Consider the following 10,708-nt stretch of genomic DNA (forward strand, 5'->3'; position numbering starts at 1 on the left):
TTTGTTTTTTTTTTACATTAGAAATATTTATTCACTTATTTTCCAAATATAATGACATATTTCTGAATTTTAAAAAAGCAGAATAAAACTTTAAATATTCTTCCTTTAGTCTTATAAACTCTTATAAATTTATTCTTAAAAATATAAGACACATAAAATAATGATTAATGTAAATAATAAATGAATGTCAAATGATAAAAAAATATACAATGACGACAAAAATAGTAGTCATAATAATATCATTAATAAAAATGCAATTATGATTGAGACCTTGTGTCCACGTATTGTTAGCCTCGTAGCATAATTGCAAAAGAGAATGGGAAGAAAAGTTAAATCACTATCATTTTACACAAAACTCTAAAAATGGGCAGAAAAAAGCATTGGCACCCTTTAAAAAATCATGTGATGCTTCTCTAATTTGTGTAATTGACAGCACCTGTTACTTATCTGTGGCACATAACAGGTGGTGGTAATAACTAAGTCATATGTGCAGCCAGTTAAAATGGATTAAAGTTGACTCAAACTCTGTCCTGTGTCATTGTGTGTACCACATTGAGCATGGAGAAAAGAAAGAAGTCCTAAGAAAATCTCAAGGCTATATATATATATATATATATATATATATATATATATATATATATATATATATATATATATATATATATATATATATATATATATATATATATATATATATATATATATATATATATATATATTTGGAGACTTTTAGCCTTGAGATTTCCCATATATATACATACATACATACATACAGTGCTGCTCAAAAGTTTGTGAACCCCCTCAACATTTTGGAATTTTCTATTATTTCAACCTGATTTCCTAATCAATCAATTCAGTAGTTTTTTTTTTTTTTGTTTTTTTAACAGTTGTGTTGTCGAGACTAAATTAAAAAGAGTTTTCATCAACTGATGTAGGTGCAAAATTGAACTGTTTGGTCACAACCAAAACCGCCATGTCTGGCGAAAAGTCAACACTGCATACCACCAAAAGAACCTTCTCCCAACAGTGAAGCATGGAGGTGGGAATGTCAAGATCTGGGCTTGCTTTTCATCCTCAGGACCTGGACAACTCCACATAGTCCAGGGAATCATGAATTCTGAGGAATATTGTCAAATCCTAGAACATAACCTGACGCCATCTGTTTTGAAGTTAAAGCTTGGCAGAAGATGGATCATGCAACATGATAATGATCCAAAGCATTCCAGCAATACAACCAAGGAATGGCTGAAAAAGAAGAAGATTCGTGTTCTGGACTGGCCCAGTCAAAGTCCTGACCTAAATCCCATTGAAATGCTGTGGCGGGACCTGAAGCGAGCAGTTCATGCCAGACGCCCATCAAACCTCTCTCAACTGACTGCGTTCTGCAAGGAAGAATGGGCAAAAATCCCCCAAAGTAGATGTGAGAGGCGGATTAGTCACTACAGAAACCGTTTGGTTGAGGTAATCTCTGCAAAAGGAGGCGCAATATCCTATTAACTGAAGGGGTTCACATACTTTTGCACACATGATATCTGAGTTTTTCTTAAATCAACCACTTTTGTTAAATAAAGAATGACAATAGAACTATTTCTTTTGTTTCAGTCCATTATTTGGAATGTCAGTATTGTGGATTTGGGTATAACTTAACATTTAATAAGGTTATTTTAGTTTTTTTTACAAAAAATCTGACCATCGCTGTGGGGTTCACAAACTTTCGAGCAGCACTGTATATGGCTAAGGTAGGTGCCTGTTTTGGTTTTAGGTCAGTAGCAGCTTTGGTTTTCAAAATATTTGAATTAGAGGTTTTTGGAAATAGCTCCCGTGTCATGTCAATAAGTTGTGAAGTCTATGAACATAATAATAATAATGTAACGAATCGGGTACTAATGAGGTGGTTGTATTTTAGAGGTTAGATTTTGTGCCCGAACCCGAACCCGACCCGACCCGACCCGACATTCGGGTCGGGTCGGGCCCACAATTTAAGCATTCACGTTCGGGTCAGGTCGGGTCGGGCCGCCATGCCGGACTAATAAATTATTTAAAAAAAAAAAAAAAAAAAAATGGAGAGCATGCTCTCTGTATTGCGCTTTTGCTTGTGCGTGTGCACGAACGCCGTGGCGCCGGCCGCTTTTTCTTCTTGTCCTCCCGCTGCACGGCCGAGGCGCCGCCCTCTCCTGTTCCCTCTCCTTGTCAGAGAGGCGCGTCCATGTGAGAACAATATCCCACACACTCAGAAATATGTTTAACAAACTTTCCCAGCGTTATTTCGTTGTGTGAATGCTTTGATAATTCTCAAAAAAATATGTAGATTATTTAAACATTAAGAAAACTTGCGTTTTTTTCTGCCAACTCGAAGAAATGAAAATAAATTGCTGCTGCTGCGTTTTTTCCGCGTCACTCAAAAAAAAAAAAAAAAAAAAACATTTAAAAAATGGAGAGCAGGCTCTCTGTATTGCGCTTTTGCTTGTGCGTGTGCACGAACGCCGTGGCGCCGGCCGCTTTTTCTTCTTGTCCTCCGGCTGTAGTTTGCGCACAGCCGAGGCGCCGCCCTCTCTTGTTCCCTCTCCTTGTCAGAGAGGTGCGTCCATGTGAGAACAATGTCCCACACACTCAGAAATATGTTTAACAAACTTTCCCAGCGTTATTTCGTTGTGTGAATGCTTTGATAATTCTAAAAAAAATATGTAGATTATTTAAACATTAAGAAAACTTGCGTTTTTTTCTGCCAACTCGAAGAAATGAAAATAAATTGCTGCTGCTGCGTTTTTTCCGCGTCACTCAAAAAAAAAAAAAAAAAAAAAAAAAAAAAAAATCGGGTTTTTCGGGCTCGGGCCTGCAAATCTAGTTAAGTGATCGAGCTCGGGCCGGGTCGGGCCTCAATACCAGCGGGCCGTGTCGGGTCGGGCTGGATTTTTTAGGCCCGAACTAGGCTCTATTAGAGAACTCTAACCTGATCAAAGTACACATGTAGGACTTTTAATTCATCTTCTCTAAATCATGGTACAGTAAAAATGCATAGTTTTGAGTTTGTGAGTAGTCAGAGAGGCCCACTACTAATATTTACAAACCTTAACCAAAATTTATCTGAATTGTGGATTTACACTACCACAGGCAACTTTATTTCCTTTGTTAAATGATGACAATGGTGGTGTTGTGTATTATAGAATGCTGAGAGTGTTTTCAAGAGTTGGGAACAACACAAGCACACGGATGTCAACTGGCTCGCCCCTCGGTTGGAATGCATTTTCCGTTGGATTACGTGGGGACGGTAATTTTAGGGTCCGCTCTTTTAACCACATGAACATGAACATCCGCTGGCTTGACCGCAGTCACCAATTCCTACTTATTTTTCACCCAATACATATTTTTCTCGTGTATGTGTAAAATATGTAGAGTCACAGTTTGCGCATGTGTAGTGACACCAAACCATACTTATTTTAGGAATTACGACCTTACTTATTTCTTCCAAATCCGGCCCACAACTATGCCCTTGTATATTACAGTATGCATTTTCTTTTGTACGCTGAATAATTTTTCGTAAAATGAAGCGAAAAATTTTCATATATCTTTTGTAAAATTATTTTATCGTGTGCGGAAGCTTTCGTATCTTGGGGTACCACTGTACTCATATTTTTTTAATACTTGAAACTTTTTGGGTAAATACTAATGTGACCCAGGCTCGAGCGGTCCCTGGATAAATTGAGATAAAGACCCCTGATTTTGATCATCACCACAATATTAGAAACATCATAGACTGACACAGTGTGAAAAAATAACAATAACCACAACCATAGTCATCTTACACAGACGAATTTGTTGAAGTGAAACAACGTCATATTTTAGTTTTCATGTTACAACTTTTTCTTCTACAACGTTTTCTTGCTGATCTTAATATGATGCAAAACAAATTGAACTACATCGTGTTGAATTGTGCTATACAACTAAATTTGCCTTGCCTTGAGGATTTGTTATTTAGCATTCATTTTGGAACTGAAAGTGACCATGGTGCATTTGAGGAATTTTCACCTTTCAAATAAAATAACCAAACTTTAAACAAGTCTGGATCGACCCACTGACTTCATAGTGGGAAACAATGTCATTGTGTGAGCAGCACTGTATATTTACATGCATATATGTATACGTGTATTTATACATACATATGTGTATGTGTATATATATATATATATATATATATATATATATATATATATATATATATATATATACACACACACACACACACACACACACACACACACACACACACACATGTACATATAAACATATAAACATACAGTGGGGCAAATAAGTATTTAGTCAAACACCAATTGCGCAGGTTCTCCTACTTGAATGGATTAGAGAGGCCTGTAATTGTCAAAATGGGTAAACCTTAACCATGAGAGACAGAATGTGGAAAAAAAAAAAAAAAAACAGAAAATCACATTGTTTGAGTTTTTTAAGAATTTATTTCCAAAGTATAGTGGAAAATAAGTATTTGGTCACCTATAAACAAGCAAGATTTCTGGCTGTCAAAGACTTCTTCTAACGAGGTCTAACGAGGCTCCACTCGTTACCTGTATTAATGGCACCTGTTTTAACTCATTATTGGTATAAAAGACACCTGTCCACAAATTCAGTCAGTCACACTCCAAACTCCACTATGGCCAAGACCAAAGAGCTGTCGAAGGACACGAGAGACTTAATTGTAGACCTGCACCAGGCTGGGTAGACTGAATCTGCAATCGGTAAAATGCTTGGTGTAAAAGAAATCAACTGTGGGAGCAATTATTAGAAAATGGAGGACATACAACACCACTGATAATCTCCCTCGATCTGGGGCTCCATGCAAGATCTCACCCCATGGCGTCAAAATGATAACAAGAACGGTGAGCAAAAATCCCAGAACCACACAGGGGGACCTAGTGAATGAGCTACAGAGAGCTGGGACCACAGTAACAAAGTAACACAATGCGCAGCCAGGAACTCAAATCCTGCATTGCCAGACGTGTCCCCCTGCTGAAGCCAGTACACATCCAGGCCTGTCTACGGTTCGCTAGAGAGCATTTGGATGATCCAGAAGAGGACTGGGAGAATGTGTTATGGTCAAATGAAACCATAATAGAACTTTTTGGTAGAAACACAGGTTCTCGTGTTTGGAGGAGAAAAAATACTGAATTGTATCCGAAGAACACCATACCCACTGTGAAGCATGGGGGTGCAGACATCATGCTTTGGGGCTGTTTTTCTGCAAAGGGACCAGGACGACTGATCTGTGTAAAGAAAAGAATGAATGGGGCAATGTATCGAGAGATTTTGAGTGAAAATGTCCTTCCATCAGCAAGGGCATTGAAGATGAGACGTGGCTGGGTCCTTCAGCATGACAATGATCCCAAACACACAGCCAGGGCAACAAAGGAGTGGCTTCGTAAGAAGCATTTTAAAGTCCTGGAGTGGCCTAGCCAGTCCCCAGATCTCAACCCCATAGGAAATCTGTGGAGGGAGTTGAAAGTCCATGTTGCTCAACGACAGCTCCAAAACATCACTGCTCTAGAGGAGCTCTGCATGGAGGAAGGGGCCAAAATACCAGCAACAGTGTGTGAAAAGCTTGTGAAGAGCTACAGAAAATGTTTGGCCTCTGTTATTCCCAACAAAGGGTACATAATAAAATATTGAGATGAACTTTTGGTATTGACCAATTACTTATTTTCCACCATGATTTGCAAATAAATTCTTTAAAAATCAAACAAAATTTTCTGGGGTTTTTTCCACATTCTGTCTCTCATGGTTGTGGCTTACCCATGTTGACAATTACAGAACTCTCTAATATTTTCAAGTGGGAGAATTTGCACTATTAGTGGTTGACTAAAAACTTATTTGCCCCACTGTATTGGCCCAAAAATAACTTAGGCAATGATTCTATTAGCCTAACGATCTGTTGACACTACATTCGTTATACCACATGTTAATATTGTGGCCTACTACATGACCCAAAATGTGATGTATGTATATGTACGTATATGGATGCCAGCTTTTTATGAGTTTTTTTTTTTTTAATTCCCAACAATGGACATTTTCCTTATAAAGGGTTCAATAATATTTAACATATCCCCCCATATGCTTTTAACACATTTAAACTGAGTTTGGTGGTGTCACACTTGGTTTCGCTTTCATCAAAAAGCAGAGGTCCTACTATTTGCCGTAGATTATACCGCAACCACCCGCGAACAACAAATATCTGTGATGCTTATTTGAATGCCGTGTAAAAGAAATAGGGGAGGGGGATGAAATAAAAAGCACGCCCAACACACTAATGAAGTTGTCTGTTCGACCACACTTCCGAACTGAGAGCAGAAGGTTATTTTGTACACTATGCAGTGGAATTACCCCCTACACACTTTGACTTTCACTGCCCACAACACCTGACTCACTCATCCTGTCACAGGTTGTGGTGATAACAATGAACCATTGCACATTGGATAACGCCATATGGCAGTTTCCCCATTGGTTAGCGACTCCGTACTAGTTAAGGCTTAACAACATTGGAAAAAACTGAAATTGCGAATGTTTGGGGGTTTGCGATGTATACTGCGATTATCAGTGGTGGGTAGAGTAGCCAAAATGTTTTACTCAAGTAAGAGTAGCTTTACTTCAAAATAATATTACTCAAGTAAAAGTAGTCATCCAAAAAATGTACTAAAGTATAACCAAAAAAGTATTTGGTGGAAAGAATACTCAAGTAATGAGTAACATTGTGAGTAAAAGCTTAAAATGTTATTATTATACTGCACTATAACATATAACATAACCACATTAAACCAAAGAAATGCAAAAAAAAAAAAAAAAAACAACCAAGAAACTAGAAACTACAATTTCTGTAGAAATTACGATGGGGCTTTGCTGTAGGAGATACAGATTTATAAAGTCACTTCCTTTTTATTTGGGGACATTTCGGGGACACGTCCTGTTGGATGGCTGTCAACGGCATTGACTTACTTGGATGCCAGTTTGAATGTTAATGGGCTGTAATGGAAAGTTTTTGGTAAAAAATCCCAACCAAAAAGGTTTTTCTGCCATTGAAAATCAAAATAATTTTTAAACAAAGGCAATCGAAACAGGGAATAAAATTGGACATAAAAATCGCATTAAATTGAAATCAGAAATAGAAATAAAGCAGAAAGGGAACAAAAAGCAAATTGCTTGAAGTTTGAAATATTTAGACAGTCATGGATATGCTGTGATTAACAAACACGTTTATAACACTGATTTAAAGGAGCTAAGCATTTTAGCACACTTCAGACCTTCGGGTAATTTGTTCCAGAGGTGAGGACCATAATAACTAAATGCTGCCTCACCCCTCTTGGTGCTTGTTCTTGGAACATACAGGAGACCAGTTCCAGATGACCTTAGGGGTCTAGATGTTTCATAGGAATCATGATGATGTAAATATACCGTTGCAATAGTCCAATCTACTGAAAATGAATGCATGCATGCGTTTTTCCATGTCATTTTGAGTCAGAAGCCCCATTAACTGAGGCTATATTTCTTAGGTGGTAGAAAACAGATGTAGTGACGGACTTTAGATGGCTATCAAATTTTAGGTCTGAGTCAATAATTATGCCAACATTTCAGACTTGATTTGTAGCTGGAAGTGACATTGTGCTAAGGTGTGTGCTTATCTTTGACCTTTCCTTTTTTTGCCCAAAAAGGATCACGTCTGTCTTCTCCACATTTAACTGGAGAAAATTCTGGCACATTCATTCATTGATTTGATGAATACATTTACTCAGGGAGACTAAGGTACTATAATTATGTGGGGACACAGAAATGTAGAGTTGTGTGTCATCTGCATCGGTGTGATAGAAGATTTCATACTGTTCCATGATCTGAGCAAGGGGAAGCATATAGATGTTAAATAAGAGTGGTCCAAGAATGGAACCTTGAGGGACTCCACACGTGAATTTGGTTGGTTCTGACTGATGGTTTCCGATTGTCACAAAGAAATCCCTATCATGTAAATAAGATGTGAACCACAAAAGAACAGTGTCAGTGAGTCCTACCCACTGTTCCAATCACCCGAGTAGTATGTTGTGATCATAAAGTGTGTATAATCAATAAACATACTATTAAAAAAAATATATTGTGTCAAATAAAGAGGAAAAATGTAACGACTAGTGTAGCCAAAATTAACGGAGTAAGAGTAGTGTTTTTTCTTCACAAATCTACTCAAGTAAAACTAAAAATTATGGCATAGTAAAACTACTCTAAGAAGCATACCTTTCTCAAAAGGTTACCCAGTAAATACGGAGTAAATATAATATGTTACTACTACTGGCTGAGTTAGACTTTTTGTGGTAGGGGGAAGCAAAACATGTTGATGACCCTGAAATGCAGTGTCGGCAATAAAGTTAACTGAGCTTAATATTTCAAACCTTGGTTCAAGCTCGGTTGCTGTTGAAGCTTAGGTTCAAAGAAATTCTAAACATCCATCTTGTCTCCTCAGGTGTAGTTTTGGCTGAGCAAAGGAAAGTACCATCTGTAAGGTGCTAGTCACATGATCTGTTCGAAAAATAATTTTGACCAATTGTAAAATATTTTGTTTGATTCTTGTTCATTTCACTCATTTTTGTTGTTTGTTTTACTGCTTTACAACTTTCATAAACAACATTTTACATAAGGCTTAATCTTCAAGTTAGCAGGGGTTTAATTTGTCGGTGGAGTTGATTTTAGGGTCCTGGAGTGGCTAAGCTAGCGGGAATCAATCGTGCAATGGTGAAAAAGTACTGATACATATGTGAAGAAATAAAGAGTTTTGAGATTGTTCTACATAGTTCTGATTTACCCCAACTTCATGATGATCAGTGGTTGGCTGGATTATTCATTTCTCTGGAATTCATTAGCAGCAGCAAGGACTTGTGGCAGGATGACAGATAGAAATTAGCCTCTTAATAAAGCAAGACAGTTGAATGTTGAATGGCAGGATATTACAATTAATATTGACTCTGATATCCTGGTTGGGTATCAACCTTACATACTGTAGGTATGAGAAACGTCAAAGAAACGTATAAGTACGACAAAAGGATCGGACGTCTATCCCCGTCAGTGGCAATGAAACACATCATTTCCAGATATAAATGGGTTTCACAGAGAACTCCCACAACACCCACGAGTTCTGCGGAAAATACAAGCTGTTTGATGGATAAATTTGGCTCTCTTTGATTAATGAGGACTCTTCCGTTTTTGTTTCATCCTTTCGCCGCTCTGAGGAATGTTTAGGATTCATCCAGGAAGATAAAAATGTGTCATATTTTTCCTTTACCTCACCATCAGACAGAACTTTTTCTATCTTTATAAGTTCATCTCAAGTCATGGAAAATAATTGCTACAAAACTTTTTTTTGCCGTTTTGGAGGTCATCAGATGTGTGTCCTTCTGGAAGAGCACAGATGAATTCGATATGAAACAGAAGGCGTCGATCAATGTGCTGAGCTTCAGCAGCACGGTATTCTGCGGACAAAAAGGTCCAAAACATACGCATTATATTTTCAGCGTCAACAGATAGCCAGGTGTATTTTTTCTTATTGTGAAAAAAATCTGCCAACTGAATTCCAACAAGCACACTGTTCGACCTCACCCATTTTGGTCTTTATGAATGTATAGTATGGCTAGGCGTTTTTAAAATACAATTACAAATTAATTAATCAAATGTAGTGAATATGCAACCTGACTAGTACTGTATTGCATACAGAAAACAGTCACCCATCTGTTCCTGTTAGTTTGTTGCTAGTGTACAACTGGAGAAACCATTCACATGCTAACAAAAATTAGTCGCATTACACAAAAATGCTACAAGAACATTCATAGACACGAAATAAAACTACACTCACGTACACAGCAAAAAACAAGTTATGTCATCAAAACTTTCTTCTAGTAATATGTTCTGTTATGAGTATACTTCTGTCAGTGCTTCTCCACGCAGGGCCACACTACCTACCTCCCAGTGGCCAAGGTGCGTACAAAATCAAGGACGTTCTTGTAATTATTAGTTATAATTAATCTGATGTTATTTCGCCCCAGCAGGAATCTACAAACTTCAAAACAGTACTCAGAAAACAGGGTGAGATGAAAAATATTATATTTTACATGTAGTTTTCAACACAACCACCGGATGTCTCTGTTATATACCAAAAGCCAAACAGAAAACATCCTCCAAAAAATATTCAAAACCTTCAATAAACATTGGTTACCACTGCTAGTTTGCACCCCTTTTTGCGCTTGGGTCCCCCGCTAATCCACAACCTTAATAACAACACAATGAATGTTTATGCATAGACTTCATAATCTATTGACCTGACACTTCGTCATTATTTGCGTCGCGCCTTATCATAGGGGGCCGAGCTTTATTTAGTAATAGCGGAAGACGGCACACACTCATGTCGGATTTGAGATTGGATTTTCGAAGAACTATGAAAGCTGAATCACATACAAACAGGAAGGATTGTCTCAGGAGCAGGGGTCGCGTTAACCAAATATTTTCCGTCGTTGACCAATTTTTTAAAACGGTGATGGAAAAAACTGAAGTCCATCTGTCAGGTTGCAATTCACACCCCAGACCACAGGGTGGTGAGTGAGCATATTAATTAGCTATTGTCTGTCTTGATGCATGACGTCGTTTGCCTTAGTCTGAAAAATGTCAAGGCAACTGAGTGTCC

This window comes from Corythoichthys intestinalis, chromosome 14 (genome assembly GCF_030265065.1).
Source record: "Corythoichthys intestinalis isolate RoL2023-P3 chromosome 14, ASM3026506v1, whole genome shotgun sequence".
Taxonomy (NCBI): domain Eukaryota; kingdom Metazoa; phylum Chordata; class Actinopteri; order Syngnathiformes; family Syngnathidae; genus Corythoichthys; species Corythoichthys intestinalis.